Source organism: Pteropus medius, unplaced genomic scaffold (assembly GCF_902729225.1).
Source record: "Pteropus medius unplaced genomic scaffold, Ma_sr-lr_union100, whole genome shotgun sequence".
Taxonomy (NCBI): Eukaryota; Metazoa; Chordata; class Mammalia; order Chiroptera; family Pteropodidae; genus Pteropus; species Pteropus medius.
The window spans coordinates 9,059,023-9,075,599 of NW_024344370.1; the positions used below are offsets into that span (position 1 = coordinate 9,059,023).

General features: G+C 37.9%; 1 long non-coding RNA gene across 4 annotated transcripts in view; it reads left to right on the plus strand.

Annotated features, from left to right (window-relative positions):
- The window catches only part of LOC120608227 (uncharacterized), a 302,358-nt gene that overhangs the window by 43,193 nt on the left and 242,588 nt on the right, over window positions 1-16,577 (plus strand). For 2 of the 4 annotated variants that reach the window (XR_005654345.1, XR_005654344.1), the window contains exon 3: window positions 5,525-5,597. The exons of the other annotated variants lie outside the window; for them this stretch is intronic. This is a non-coding gene — a long non-coding RNA (uncharacterized LOC120608227). The remainder of the gene's footprint in view (window positions 1-5,524; window positions 5,598-16,577) is intronic. 4 annotated transcript variants of the gene reach the window in all.

Genomic DNA, 16,577 nt, shown 5'->3' on the forward strand with positions numbered 1-16,577 from the left:
AAGAAATATCAACTCTGTCAAATGTTGCTGAGAAGTCAAGCAACCTGATGGCTTTTGTGGTCATTTGTTACTTTAATAAGATCTATTTAAATAAAGCAATAGGCACAAAATCCTCATTGCATTGGGTCGAGGAGAAAATTGGAGGTGAGAAAATGGAGACAATGATAGACAACCTCTCTGAAGAGTTGAAAGAGAGTAGAGAGATGATCAGCAGTCACTGGAGGAAGCCTTGGGCTCCAATAACCAGTTTTGAAAAAGGGGAACACTAAGGTGTGTTTGACACACTGTGAATGATCCAGCAGAGAGTGGGAAGGGTAGATCTAGGAGAGAAAGATGATAATTGCAGGAATCAGGTCCTTGAGCAGTCATGAGGAGTTGGGATTCAGAATCCAGGTGGAAGGGTTTTCCTTAAACAGAGAAAGGGACAATTCTTCCTTTGTAATGGGAAGAAAGACAGAATGTGTGGGCATAGATCCAGGTAGGATCACAGTTTGAAGATGGGAAAACATTGTTCTTATATGAATGCATTTAGTTTCTCTGTAAAGTATGAAGTAAGGTCTCTAGTATTTAATTCTTTCTGCTAAGCTCTTCATTTTTCCATTTCTCAGGTTAATTGGCATCTTAACTCTCCTCTAACTTTAGCTTGAAAATGACTTTGGCTTGCCATGAGACCCACTCTAGCCTCAAATCTATGTGACCCCACAGCTCTGGTGTAGCAACAGTCTAACAATGGTCTTTATGTCTCAGCTCAGATTCTTGAGAGGAAGAATCTGATCAGCTCATCCTGATCTGTTGGCTTTGAGTCAGTGTCTACTTCTGATCTGATTAACTATGGCTGGAGGTCTGGGTTACCTTGTACAAACATGCAGTTTAGGCCTGGTTCTTTATCATGGTCTATTCTGTGGAAGACAGTGTGGATTAGACAGTGTATTAATTTCCTATCGCTGCTGTCAGAAATTACCGCAGACTTAGTGACTTAAAAGAACGGAAATTTATTCTCTCATTGTTTGGGAGGCCAGAAATTCAAAATAAAGATATCCACAGGGCTCTGTTTTCTCCTGAAGTTCTAGAGAAGAAATCATTTCTTGCCTCTTCTACTTCTGGTGGCTGCTGACATGCCTTTACATTCCGTGGCTTGTGGCTGCATCACTCCAGTCTCTGCCTCTGCCTCCGCCTCCGCCTCCACATCACCTTCTCCATGTAGGTCTCTCCTGTGTGTCTGTTTCAAAATTCCCTCTACTTCTGTCTTACAGGGGTAAGTATGATGGCGTTTAGGGCCCACCTGAATGACCCAGAAAGGTCCTTCTCTCAAGATCTCTAACTTAAGTGCATCTCTTGCCATGTGAGGTAATATTCATTCTTTTGTCATATAAGGTAATATTTACAGGTTCTAGAGATTAGGATGTGGGCATATATTTTTTTGTGGGCCATGATTCAGCACACTACAGACAGGTACTTGAAAAACAGAAAATATTTTTCAGGGCCTTCCCCTTTGCCAAACATTTTTTAAATGATAAGAATTGGGATAAAGGATGCAAGGGCTGGATTCAAGATTTTGCCTGAATTGTCTCTGAATAGTCATTTCATCAAAAGGATTGTGGTAACTTAAATATGTTGGCTTTTGATAGACCCATTGAGAAATAGTGCTAATTGGTATCATTTTGATTATGTAATAAGAAAATTCATTTGAACCAAACCTGTTTTCTTCTTGATGAACATCTATATATTCAGGATGGAAGCAACAGATAACTGTGGAAGAGAAATTGACTGTATAGATATTTTAACATCTAATCTGGGTTTTGAGAAGTATATTCAAACAATTTATTAAAGAAACAGCCTGCTTTTACCTTGCTTTATTTTCTTGCCAATTAAAAAGGGGGAAAAAAGGTATAAAAATAGAAAGTAGCTTCTGGGCTTAGATGAGGATGAGAGAAAAATATTTGCAGCTTTATTAAGGCTGTCAGAGTTATTTCCTCTGCCTTGATGTGTGTTCTTTGTGAAATTCCCTCATCTTGCTCTCTCTCAGCTCATGAAAATACAGTTATCGTGCTGTCCTTGAGTCAAACTTTCTCGAGGAAATCCTCCTTTTAGATAGTTATTCTTGTCAGTGCTTTTCCCTCCAGTCATCCAACTCCCAAGTCCCGCCTGCTAAACTAAAGGAGAAGAATTATTCTAAGTCTCCTGTTAATACTTTACCTTCAGATGACTGAAACCTCCACAGTTATTCTGTGTGAGAAGCACTGTCCTCATGTTTACATCTAGTCTGCCTTATTTGACTTTAGATTAAACAGGATCACACTAATTCTGCAGTCTGTGGAGTATTTAGTAGTATCCACAATTACTAAATCTCCTTCTTTTGCCCCTGTTCTCACCCCTGGAAATAAGAGTGGACTTATTTAGCCTGCCCTATAAGATTAAGTACCAAATCATATAGTTACTTAAAGAAGATTTATTAAAATACCCAATCATAGAATTATCCTCCCTTCCAATCCAGAGCAAAGCCCCTCTTCCTTGAACCACTCCTACATCATCTAACCACGACCTGGATTTATAGGGTAGGAGGACCCCAGATTTCTGGAGGAAGAATTTGGGGGGACTCCTCTAGGGCTTTTTAGCCCCTGGGGGAGCTTATTGCTCATTTTCACCCTCAGAGTGGTCTCTAGAGCTGCCCACCTGCCTCGCATGCAGGGAGCAATGGGCCATGCCCAACCTCCTTCTTCTCTGTTGGTTTATGGCAGCCATAAACCAACTTGCAGTGGAGCCTTTTGAGATGGATTAGAGTAAGGATTATCTACTTTCCACAGTGTCAGGTGAGGATCTATTCGAATTGAAGAAGAGAATTACAGGACAGAATAATATCCATCTATCTATTTCTCTATCCTTATCATATTGGCTCTGTTCTCTGGATAACCCAGATTATTACACGTATCTTAGGCAGAAAAAGTTGAGACATCTACTTGTGTCTGAAAGCATAAACCATTAAAGATTTCTTGAGTTATGCCATTAGCACACAGGAGTCAGCTTTAAGAGGCTCCTATTGGTCAAAGATGGGACTTTTTGAGCATTAAAAAATGACTGCTATAGGTTGTTGCTCCATGTCAGGTCCAGGCAGAAGTCCTCCGCGGCCAACCAGGAAGTAGTCAAAGACTTGATGATGGCAGTTCTGGAGGCTTTGCTCTGGGGCAGAACAGAGGCTAAGGTGCTCCCGACACTTTCCCTGGTAGACCGCGCTCGGGCAGTGGGCTCTGAGTCCCGAGGGATGGAGGGGTCTAAGACATCTAGCACCACCATATAGGTGAGTTTCATGTGCCAGCACTGCAGCCAGCCTCTGAAACTGGGCACGAGTTTAAAGATCCTGGACCATGTTGCCATCCAGGAGCTCCATTTATAACGAAAAATACTTCTATAGATAGAAATAATTGTAGTTTGAAAAAGAAAAAGTATATCATGTTGGTTACCTTTGTAGGTTGGCAGAGCACAAACTCATTCTTCTGTGGAGTGATAACTAAAGTGAAAGAATGGAATGTATCCAATCTTTCCTATATAGACTATATTTCATGATAACCATATAAGTGTAAATGTCCCTCCCCTGCATCCCCCCACCCCTCAAGTCAATAGACTACCAGGAACAGACCTGGAACTCAGCAAGTCAAATTCATTACATAATACAGGGAAGGAAACTGCACTGCAGGGAACTTTGGGGGCATTTCGGTAAGAAGGTATTAGAAAGGACATATTTCAGGATTTGGGCTGTGGTTAGATGATGGAGTGGTTCAAGGAAGAGGGGCTTTGCTCTGGATTGGAAGGGAGGATAATTCTATGATTGGGTATTTTAATAAATCTTCTTTAAAAAATCATATGATTTGGTACTTAATCTTATAGGGTAGGCTACAGCAAGGCTAAAGCTGTCATTATTACAGAAGCAGCAGTCATTTATAGTATTTGGGAAAGAGGCATGTTTGATTTTTTGTTGTGGTCTGCACAGTAACCTTGTTTTTGCCTGTGATTAAGCAACATTACAAAATAGTCTTGTTTTTTTCATCTCACTTCTTCAAAGTCACAAGGCGACTTGGTGTTTTGTGAGATTGTTTATATTCAGCAAGAGAACATTGAGGTCTAATTTTAAGTGTCAGGGCAGGTCCTAGCATTTAGGGGCTGCTTTTCTGTTTCTGCAAGAAAAGGGCTTGCTTGCTTGCCTGCTTGCTTCCTCTCCTCTCCTCCCCTCCCCTCCTCTCCCCTCCCCTCTCCTCTCTTTTCCTCTCCTCTCCTCAACAAAAAATAAAAGTAGAAGGAGTGAAAGGTTTGGATAATTCCGCTTCACCTCCTAATGAAATAATGGATCTAGGTGATCTAGATGCTAAATTCATTAGGTGAAATGTTAATGGGGTTCTTTACTATAGATAATTTCAGGCTGATATAATCTGAACCACTGATCAATCTGAACATCACGAAAGGTAGGACAGACATATTATGTGCCTTCTGATGTGACTTGCAGCATCACCTTTGAAATGTTTTTGCCAAAAAATTTGAATATGAATCTAGTAGTTTCCGAACTGCCAGTTTATAGGAAATATGGGGGATAGAGCATCGTCTTATGTAATACCAAGAGGGTACAATTAGCCAAATCTAGAATCTTCAGCAAATCAATGTCATGAAATAGAGGGGGAGATGTTATAGATTAAAAGAGATTTACAAACTATATCAACCAAACACAGTTTGTGAATTTTTGGGGGGGGATTCTGATTCAAATAAACCGTGCCAAATGACATTTTTGAGATAATCAGAGAAAACTGAGTAGAGATGAGTAGACGATATTAAAGAATACATTCTGAAGTATTTATGGATGAAATGAAATGATGTCTGATAATTGCTCCAGAAAAAAAAAAAGTGTTGGAAAATGGATATATGAAACAAAAAGGACAGAGCATTGCTAATTCTCAAAGCTGCATGATGTCTGTGGAGGTCGATCATTCTTTCTGTTTTTGAGTATATGTGAGAAGTTCCGGAACAAACAGCTTTAAAAAAAGGTGACTATTACTTTTGTTTCACATCATTTGTTTGATTGCCCTCCCCTCCTCAGCAGGGCATGATTGCCCACCATGTAGAACTAAAGAGGGAGAGACTGTCACTCATCTCCCTTATGAATGCTCAAGCTGAAACAGTTCTGTTTCCCAAAAATCTGTTCCACAATTCCCAGTTAGTGCTTTCACTCGGTCTCTATTTAAGATGGCCTTTATGGGATGGGGGTTCTCTGAAATGCTGAAGGTCTCCAGTAGTTATCAGTTTAACACTTCATCTGTTTTGCCTCATTCATTTCCTCAAGGTCACGTGTCCATCAGAATAAGAGACCAGTTATAGAAAGAATTGAATAGATAATAATGACTATAATTTTTATGTGGTAGCTGTCATAATAGTTTAAAGGCTGAGCTGAAAGTCGAACGACTGTAATGTGACTTTGAAAATTTCTATAGAATTCAACATTTTAAGGCATTTTTCACTCAGGAGCAAATCTATAAATGTTCAGATTTTTAGATTCCCTGTGGAGCTGGAATAACAGTCACTGCCTAAAATGGATGAAGACTAAAAGCCAGTCCTCAGTAAGTATTACCTTGCTCGGGCTCTATTTTTAGCCTCAGTTTTGCTCTCAGAGATAAAGGTGGATAACTTTGTCATCTATTTCCCTTTGCTAAATGTATATCTTGACCTTCTCTCTTTATTTACTCATCAGATTGACATTTTTTGGTTTCTAATTCCTTTCAGATGTTATGGCTACCTTAAAGATTCTTAATAACTCAAGGACATCTCTTCAATAAAATACTAGGTACATGTCTAAACCCACAGAGTAGCTGAGAGCAGAATTCTGTGTTGTTATAGAAGCCTGTTGAGTAGAATCATGCAAGTGGTTAGCTGTTCTTTTGTAGATTGTCTGTTTTGCAATTTTGTGAGAGTTTTTTTTTTTTGTAAAATAGATTAGATATTTCTGTGGTCTCTAGACTTCTGTGGCATGATTTTACTTACTTGTCAATCAAAATTATGTCTAATAAGTGTCAAGTTATGATTTGAGGATAACTCGTGGCAGCAATTTAGATTGGCTTCATTAGTATGTGACGTTAATGACAGGAAGTGGAAAATGATTTATTTTGCACAAGGATGAGGTCAATAGCATTGTCACTGAAAGCTAAAGTCTTAAATCTTTTCCTTTTATTTGGAGCAGCTTTTACTCTTTCTTCCATCCTTTTTACATATGAAGCCAGGCCTGTGTTTTAAGGGTTTCCGATGTAGAAATAATCAAATAAGCCTATGATTCAGTCACATAGGAATAAGGAAACAAAATGAAAGAATGATATATGAGGCCTTCTGAGGGCTCAAAGGAGAGAACGGCCAGAGTCTGCCTGGAGGGATGGAGAAAGGAAGAGTTTCCCAGGAGAGGTAATGTTTAAACTGAGTCTTAAAGAGAAAAGGACATGCTAGACAGGGAGAGGGATATGGACAAAGCTGGGGAGATTTGAAACAGTATAGTAATTCAGGTATCTGCAACTATTTCAGTACTACTAGAAGATTGTGTGTGTGTGTGTGTGCATGCATGTGCAGGTGCAGACATGTAAGGGAGTGATGATTAGAGAAGTTATAACAAGGAGTGATGTTGGAGATGTAAGCAACTGTGAGATCATAGAGGGCTTTGTGTGTCTTACTAAGAAAATAGGACTTTATTCTTGTAGGTGAGGAACCTTTGGAATGTTGACCTCTTAATATTGCCCTGTACTTGCCATGGGCTTTCACTAGCCCATTCACTCTTATGCAGCCTGAGGCCCAGGGTGATCTTTGGAGAGCTTATAGTAATCAAAGTAAGAGATGAACTATATGTGCATTTATATCAATGTTCCTTTGGGAGGTTGAAGTAGCTCAGGTTTAGGCTTTTGAGGATTTGGGCACAATTTATTTTCATAGGGCCGAGAGTGTGGGACAGGACAACAATCTAGCATTAGCTTATCGCAAGTGAGATTTATTGCAGGTATGTAGTCTTTCTAAGATGCCTTCTTAATTGGTGCTTCTGGAATAACTAACACTTGGATTCTATGCAAGAACTTGATATGTCCTTATAGAACTCTTCCTTTTTACTGTCTTCACATTTCAATAAAACCTCACTAGTTTTTTGGTCATTTACTTTAAGCTATGTATTATCTAACCCCGTTCATGACTTAGAAAGGGAACTTCATTTGCTGCTATTTCCATTTATAATTTAAGACCTCTGATATCACAATTTAATCTTTGATCTGTGTAGAAAAGCATAGGAGTTCAGGCATTATTCATGAAATAACAGTTTCAATTAGTTTTTTGATGAACTTCAGAACAAACAATTAACTTATTGTCTTTGAGAGATCATTAATTTATGCTCTAACAGGAGATACTGTTCTAAACTTCTCCAGAGGGTTGGAAGAGGAAGGTGTCATGATAATTCAGCTCCCTCAGTTAATCAGGCAAATTGTCAGCTTCTTAAAGGGCTTAGGTACAATAAAAATATGTCTGGGGAAATATCAGGCAGGTACATTTTTGAGTTTAGATTAAGAAGTACCTGGAAGCAGCTGCATTTTTCTTTTATTAAAGTGATCCATTTCGCTCATCCTAACAAGCCTCGTAAATGCAGAAAGCACCTGGAGATACTCTGTCCTTCAAGCTAGTTAACCCTCAACCTATGCTTGGTTCGTGAAATCCCACCTACAACGAGTTCTCTTCACTAAGGGTTTTAGTTGTCTATTGTTACTTAGCACCCTACCCCCTAACTTAGTGGCTTAAATTACTTTTGTTTTGGTTTTGAGGGTCAGGAATTCAGACATGGCACAGTGAAAAAGTCCATCTCTGTTTTTAGGGCCTACAGCCTCAGCCAGGATGACTCAAATGATTAGAGGCTAGAACAGCTGAAGGCTGGTAGAGCATCTTTCTCTTTACATCGTCTTCAAGCTTCTCCATGTGATCTCCCTATGTGATCTTTCTAGCATGGTGGGCTTAGAGTAGCAAGACTTCTTACACACTGGCTTAGGGTTCTAAGAGTGAGTATTTCAAAACACCAGGGTGAAAGTTGTAAGGCCTTTTATACCCTGATCTTGGAAGTCATGTAACATCACTCTGTCATATTTGGTTATCTTTTAGAGGTAGCCCCATTTATTGAGAGAGGGGACTAACAAAGATGTGAATACTGGGTGGCATGGATCATTTGGTGAAGGGGTGCAGGGCATCTTGGAGGCTGATTTCCATACTAAGTCATTACCAAATCTAGCAAGCCTTGCTTCTTCGGTTCACTGTACTAATTTTTCTTAGCAATGAAGACCAGCTGGTTTGCTCCCAGGCATCCAATTTTGCCCACCACGCTCAGCCTCCTTCTCCCAGAACGTTCTTTTCATGGGCAGCTGAAGTGACCTTAAAAATTTATGTCTGATCATGGCTCTTCATGTTTAAAGCTTTTTGGTGGCATATGATTGTTCTTAGGATGAAGACCTTCATTCAAAGAATATTTATTGAGTGCTTGCTATGTTCCAAGCAATATTCCAGGACCCAGGGATCCCAGAAATGACTGACAGAAATTTCTGTCTTCATGGAAATTGCATTCTAGTGTGTGTGTGTAACAAAGTAAATAAGTACAAATATTTACTGTAATGTATTAGGGATAAAAATAAACCACGTACATGAAAAAGAAAGTATGGGTTGTAAATATAAATAGACTAGTTAGGGAAATCCTCACTGAGAGGACATTTGAACAAAGACTTGAAGTAAGCATTCCACCTCTGGGTATTGACCTAAAGAAATCCAAAAACACTAATTTGAAAAGATATATGTATCTCTATGTTTATTGCAGCATTATTTAAAATAGATAAGATATGGACACAACCTAAATGTCCATCAATAGATGACTAGGTAAAGAAGATGTGGTACATATAGATGGTGGAATATTACTTGGCCATAAAAAGATTGAAATCTTACCATTTGTGACAATGCGAATGGACCCAGAGTGAAGTAAGTCAAACAGAGAAAGAGAAATACTATATGATTTCACTTACATACAGAATCTAAAAAACAAAATAAATGAACAAACAAAACAGAAACAAACTCATAGATACAGAGAACAAAATGATGATTGCCAGATGGGAGGGAGGTTGGCGGGCTGGGTGAAAATGGTGAAGGGGCAGTTACAAAAGAGTCACAGCATAGGGAATATGATCAATAATATTGTAAGAACTGTGGTGTCAGGTGTGTACTAGACTTATTGCGGGGATCACTTTGTAAGTTATATAAATGTCTAACCACTATGCTGTATACCTAAAACTAATATATTGAATGTCAACTGTAATTGAAAAAATAAAAAAGATGTGAAGTAGATGAGTGTGTGAAGCGTGCTGACATTTGAAAGAAAAATGTCGGCAGAATAAATAGCAAGTGCAAAGGCCCTGAGAGGGAACCATGTCTGCTTTTCAAGGAAAGCTGGGATATTGAGTCTGGGGTGTGCAGAATGAGAATGAGAGTAATGAGAGATGAAGTCAGAGACTTAATAGCAGACAGGGTCATGTAGGGCCCTTGTAGATCAGACTAAAGGCTTGGATTTTCACTCAGAATGGGATTGGAAGCCTTTGGAGACTTTGGGAGAAGCATAAACTGACTCATGTTTTAAAAGAGTTGCTGCTGGGGGTAAAGGTAGGAATAGAAAGACCATTTACGTGGCTATTGCAGTAATCTAGGAGAGAGGAGATAGTGATTTGGGCCAGGATGATATACTGAAAATGATAAGTGGTCCAATAAAGGATATATTTTGAAGATAGAATGAATAAGTTTTGCTGATGAATTCGATGTAAGAAAGGGAGGAGTCATAGATGATGTCAAGCAACTGAATGGACAGACTTGCCATTCACTGTGATGGAAGAATCTAGATAGAACAGATTTAGGGATGTGTTTAGTTCGGCATATTAAAAAGGTCTTTAACATGACCTTCGAGGTCACATTTGCCTCACAGTATCCTGACCCCTGAGTGCATACGTCCATGCTTTAGCCCTGCTGGTGTTCTCTCATTTCCTTGAGACGGATGCTTCCTTCCCCTTTAAGGCTTTTACTTTCCTCTCTGTCTGGAATGCCCTTCCTACTTCTTTCTCTTCAACTAGTCCTTCAAGGTTCAGCTCAACTATTACCTGCTCAAAGAAACCTTACTGATCCCTTTAACTAGGTTTATGTTCCTATAACACCCTGTAAATATTGTTTAATGCCCGAGGGCTGCCTCTGCAAGAATATATGCTCCATGGGGTGAGGGACTGTTCTTGGCTGCTCATCCCAGTATCCCGAGTGTCAGCCTGGTGCCGGGAACCAGGTAGTACTCAATAATTGTTTTAATCATCCCCTGTATTCATTCAAAGTTCATAACATAATCACCTACAATTCTCACTCTCCCCGCTCCCCACTTTCTTTCTCTTTCCCTCCCCCCGCCCCCTTTCACAGACTGATTCAAACTGCTTCCTTAATACAGAATCCTCAGGTGAGTAGAAATTGGGTTGATGGCTCTGGAAATCATCTCAAATGAGGATTTTTTTTTTCTACTATTAGCAAGACCATATTATATTTATATTGTACTCAGACTTGCCCAAAGATTTTCTCCATTTGAAAACCTACCAAAATGTTCAGTGGCAGATCAGTTAGTAAAGAAAGCTCATCACTGGTGTTTTCCACATGCTGGACCACCGTTCCCTAAAGTTTTACATTTTCCTATATATGGTAGAACGTATGTCATATTTCTGAAGAGCTTATGCTATTTCAATGAGAAGAGATGCTGATTCACTGCTAGTGAAATGTCATTTCAATTCTTTGCTACTTTTCATGGAGAACATTTGTAGAAGTGACTTCAGCACAGAGGGCGAGAAGGAAAACGGAAGTATCTGAGAGATAGAAGACAGTTTATTCCCAGCATACATTTAGTAGCCTACTCTCCAGCTGTACTGACAAAAGATACAGTCAAATATGCAGAAATGTAGGGGAAGATAAAGGTGTAACAAAGTGCATGGTACTAGGCGAGACACTGCATTTGATGAAGTTTTACATATATATATATATATATATATTTATCTATAATTTAGATTTAATTATTGTCAATGGATAGATTTATCTTTATTAAATAATACAGTGCAGTTTTCTGAGACTAGCAAGTGAAATATTTAGGGACATGACTTTTGTCCTAAAAACTGCTCTAGAAATCTTCATGGGCATTTTTAATTAACACCGTGGCATCAGCCAGGAATAAATCCTCTTGTGGAGATAAACTACAGGCAGGGGTCCTCTGCCTGCTCCAGAGAATTGGGCTGTGACAGCAGGGCCTGTTCTTGGGAAAACCATGAAGTGGGCAGAGATTTCTCGGGGGTCTCCTCCAGAGCCCAGGTACCTTGAGGACAGCCCCCTTCCTAATATTTTTGTGATTCCTGTCCTCCTCCCACCCATGTTTGCAGAGATATTAACATCTCATCTTCAGTGTTGTAATAAAAGCCTTTGTAAAGGGACTTGGAATGTCGTGGATCTTTTGGGGGGGGTAGTAATGGCTCTTCATCACACTCTAGAAATTCTGTGATGTAGGCAAGTTTCTGCATAAAGTAAGGTAGGTACTGGGGACATTTCTTCACTTCCCATCTTTCCAATTTTCTATGGCACTGATTACTCAACTTCTAATTTGTCTTTACTTTGCTTACCTCCCCCACCTGCACTCCCTTTAGTCTTTCTCTTCTAGTTAGAGTCCAGGCCAGGAGAAATTGTCCCTTTTGGATATATACACCAAAATTCTTTGGGTGGAAGGTGACCGAAACTCCTAACTTTTTTAACTCCTAACTAACTTAGACTAATTTAAAAAGGGACCTTATTGGTTCATTTAACAACAAAGTCTGAAGAATGAAAGCTTAGCTGCAGGCATTCAGAGTTTCAAATAATGGGGTCAGGTTCCTGTCGTGCTATGTTCAGATTTGGACTCTGCACAGCATCATCTCAAACACAGCTTGCAATTTCAAAATGAGAGAAGCCCCCTCCTTCCCTCCCAGTGTCTGTACTGACAAAAATTTTGCTGTCCAGGGTGACAGAATATTTTGATTAACCAGCATGGGTCACATGGGGTGGGACACTCCAGAAAAAGAAATTTAGAGCCAACCATGTAATGATGATGTCTCTGTGCTGAACTCCACATACTGTGTGAAGTTCACTCTGCTGGGGAGGCATTTTTACACATCAGGCTATATTTCAGTTTATCATCACACAGTGGTTCTTTTCCACCCAGCAGCATAACTCTGATGTTCCCAAGGGCAGAACAAGGGCTGATAGGTGGATGTTTCGGAGAAGTAAATTTTAACTAAAAATAAGGAACTTTTAACAGTCTTTAAAAAAAGAAAAGTCTAAAGTTGAACTGTCTTGAAAATCGAGGCTTCTATTTCACTGTTTTTTAAACAAGAGTCTGCTGTCCACATGTATAATATATTTAGAGCAGATTGTACAGTAGCTAGGGGTAGAAACAAATGACCAGCACGTCTGAGTATAGACAGAAGTTTTCTGACTGGCTCATGGGTACAAAGACAGACAGGATTATAACACATTTGATGAACAGGTTGAAGGGTCAGGGAAACTGAGTAGTTCCTGTTACACATTTTTCTCATTAAATTCTTAAATGTTGCCTCTTAAAAGAGTCTTAAGATGGTCTTTCTCTCGCCCCCCCACCCCCTTTTAATTGAGTTATATTTGACATTAACACTGTAAAATGTTTTTTCTATAAATTTTTTGTGTGTACATAAAAGACCAAATATATTTTACTTTTATACATTACACTTAAAAGTTTTTCATTGAAATAGATTTCCTCAAATTTATTTAACTTTCATACTTTCATTATGTTGACTCATTTCTTTCATAAAATATAGAGAGCCAATTCATGCATTTTCCGACCTACTCTTTTTTTGTGTGAATGCGTTCTCATGTTGATGTAAATGTCATCAAAAAGTTGTGAAGTTTATTCTAAGTTATAGCCTCTAACTATTTTCCATGAATTAAAACTTAAAATTTTGATATATAGATTTTTGCATTATATATTTAATTTACCAAATGAGATGTTTTATGTAAATGCCTGTGTTGAATGCATAGTATTTTTGTAATATTGAAACTGTATATTTTGAGAATTTTGAGTTCTCTTTGGTAATGAGGACAAGATAGTGACTTTTTTTCATAAAAATAAAACCCTTGTATGGCTTGAGATGTGTTAGTCTCTGGAGGTTTAGAGCCTGCAGACTAGATTCAGATACCTGGGTTCAAATCAAATGTTTGCCCTAGCTGTGTGGCTTAGGAATATTAATGTCTGTTTTACCTTTCAGTTTTCAACTCTGTAAAATGTTGACAATAAAATGTTGACAGCTTTTCAGGACTGTGCCACATTTTAAAAGAGATAATGTGGGCAAAGTCCATGGCACAGCACCTATCATGTAACAACAACTCAGCAAACTCTTAGCTCTTACAATATTATTTTCTATTTAATAATGTCTGTTAATGTGAACAAAGCTATCTGGCAGTCATCAACAAATAGGAATTTTAGTTATTTATGGTCATTGCATTTTTTTTTTGACCCTGATCATTTGCTTCGTTTCAAATTTGTTTCGAGTTGAATTCAAGCATTAACTCCCTCATGTTCAAAAGTGCAACAGTTTTAAGAATGTTAAAAGCCCTTATATTAAAGTTAGGATTATGACAGAAACTAAATAAGAGATGATTTTTAAAATGTTAAGTGTGATAAGAAATGATACACTGTGTAGGTGTATCTGTGGGATGAATTCTTGAACTGTGAAAGTGATTCAGAAGGCCACACTGGTTTAAGCAACATGAAAAAAGTGCCAAGTCCTTCAAAAAGAGAGAAGGGCAAGTGATCTAGTAGTCCTAAACATTTGTGTGTGGCTAGATTATAGGAAATGAAAATTGGAAGTTAGGACTAATCCTGAGGCAGTGCTAAAAAAAACAATGAAGAGCCCAGAAATAAATCCACACGTATGTGGGAAACTAATTTTCGACAAAGGAGCCAAATCATACAATGAAGAAAGGAAAGCCTCTTCGATAAATGGTAAAATTAGAAAGCCACATGCAAAAGAATGAAACTAGACTGCTGTCTATCACCATACACCAAGATTAACTCAAAATGGATTAAAAACTTAAATATAAAACCTGAAACAATAAAATACATAGAAGGAAACAGGTACTAAACTTAATGGGCATTGGTCTCAGGTTTTTGTGACATTGATCTCAAAGGCAAGGGAAGAAAAATAAAAAATAAATGAATAGGACTATGCCAAACTAGAAAGCTTCTACACAACAAAGGAAACCGTCAGCAAGACAAAAAGGCAAGCAACAAAATGGGAGAAGATATTTGCAAATGATACTTCCAAAAAGGGGCTCATATTTAAAGTATATAAAGAACTCATACAACTCAACAACAAAAAAACCCAAACAAGCCAATTAAAAAATGGGCAGAAGACCTGAACAGACACTTTTCCCAAGAATACACACAAATGACCAACAAATATATGAAAAGATGCTCAAATTCACTAGCTATAGGGGAAATGCAAAGCAAAACCACAATGAGAGATAGCTCACACCCAATAGAATGGCTATTATCAACAAGACAAGAAATAATAAGTGTTGGAGAGAATGTGGAGATAAAGGAACCCTGGTACACTGTTAGTGGGGATGCAAAATTAGTACGGTATGGTGGTCCCTCAAAAAATTAAGAACAGAGTTACCATATGACCCAGCAATCCCTCTTCTGTGTATCTACCCCCCAAAATTGAAAACATTTATTCTTAAGTTTCATTGCAGCATTATTCATAGCAGCCAAGACATGGAAACAACCTAAGTGTCCTTCAGTGGATGATTGGATAAAAAAAGATGTAGTATTTATATACAATGGACTACTACTCAACCATAATAAAGGATGACATACTGCCATTTGAGACAACATGGATGAATCTTAAGAGTATCATGCTAAGTGAAATAGAAAAAGACAAGAGCCGTATAATTTCACTCATATAGGTGATACAAACAAAGAACAAATAAACAAACAAAACAGACTCATAGACACAGACAACAGTATGGTGTCCCCAGAGGGGAAGGGGAGTAGGGAGAGGACGAAAGGGTAAGGGGGGTCAAATACATGGTGACGAAGGGAGAGCAGCCTATGGGTGGTGAGCACAGAATGCGATATACAGACGATGTATTATAGAATTGAACACTTAAAACTTATGTAATGTTATTAACCAGTGTTACCCGAATTAAAAAACAAAACAAAACAGAAAACAAAACAATTGCATCTGAATGAGTATGAAGGGGCTGCCTACTTCATCACAGCTGCCTGGTTCCAAAGGCATTTGAGGTCGTTCAAATAGTGCCTTCTGTCAGCTGAATGTTAGGGACTCTGAGGCTGAGTACTTAAAACAGCACAGTAAAGAGCTGCTTATGGAAAGTCAGTTTCTGTAATAAGGCTTATTAGGTTAAAATCTCATTCTGTTCTTACCACCTTAAACTAATGGGAGTTAGTGTACCCACAAAGATGCCAAGTACCTTCCTTCAAATCTGCCTCAACAGATTTTCAATGTAGTTGAAATTGGTCAATTTTGGAAAAGAAAACAAACTACATACATCACCAAGGAGGAGAAAGTTACAATTGGCTTTAGTGCTTCAAAGGACTAATTTGTGCTTTTCGAGGAAATGCATCTGGGAACAGAAAACTTAAACCCCTATAGTTTGAAGTTACAAATCTGTAGATTTAATTAGAATAAAACTTCAGAATCTAAACTATTTTGAGGAAGAGGAACTTCTGTGTGATCTAAATTGTCTTATTTAGGTAATATCCTTTGGAATGATTTTCATATAATTGGAAAAGACATAGGAAATACAATTTTTGAAATATATCTTGAAACACCATAGAGTTTAAACTTTCTTGCTTGGTCATAGGATATAAAAAGAAAAACATCATGTTAGAATTCATTTCCATGGCTCTTTGCCACAAAATAGTAATTATAATACAACATATTTCATACCGCTTAATTTTTCTTTCCATTTGTTAAATTGATTTTTTTTTTTGCATTATGAAGGAAATGAAATAGCTTTTTTTAGAGGTCCTAGTGTCTTCTATGTGTCAAGTGTATTACCAACATCTTTTCTTTGTTTTAAATGATTCATAATTTTTTCAGAAGAGTAAGATATTAAAGCATATGAAGCACACATAGTGAATAAGTCAACATGAATATTTCAGTAATTTAATATGGAGAAAAGCAAAGAGGTCATGGTAAAACATTTCAATTTCCCTTTTCCTTTTTAGGATATACAGCTTAAAATATTTTAGAAAATAGGTAATTTTATAATGCAGATGTAAATTCAGGTCAAGTGGACACAATATAGGATAATGCTATGGCTTACATATAATAAAAATTGGGCAATTAATCACTAATCTGAAAGTTAAAGTCACAATTATTTAAGATAACTATTGGAATGATTAAAAAAACCTGAATTATTCTGAAAAAGATATGATGTAACTTCAGAGG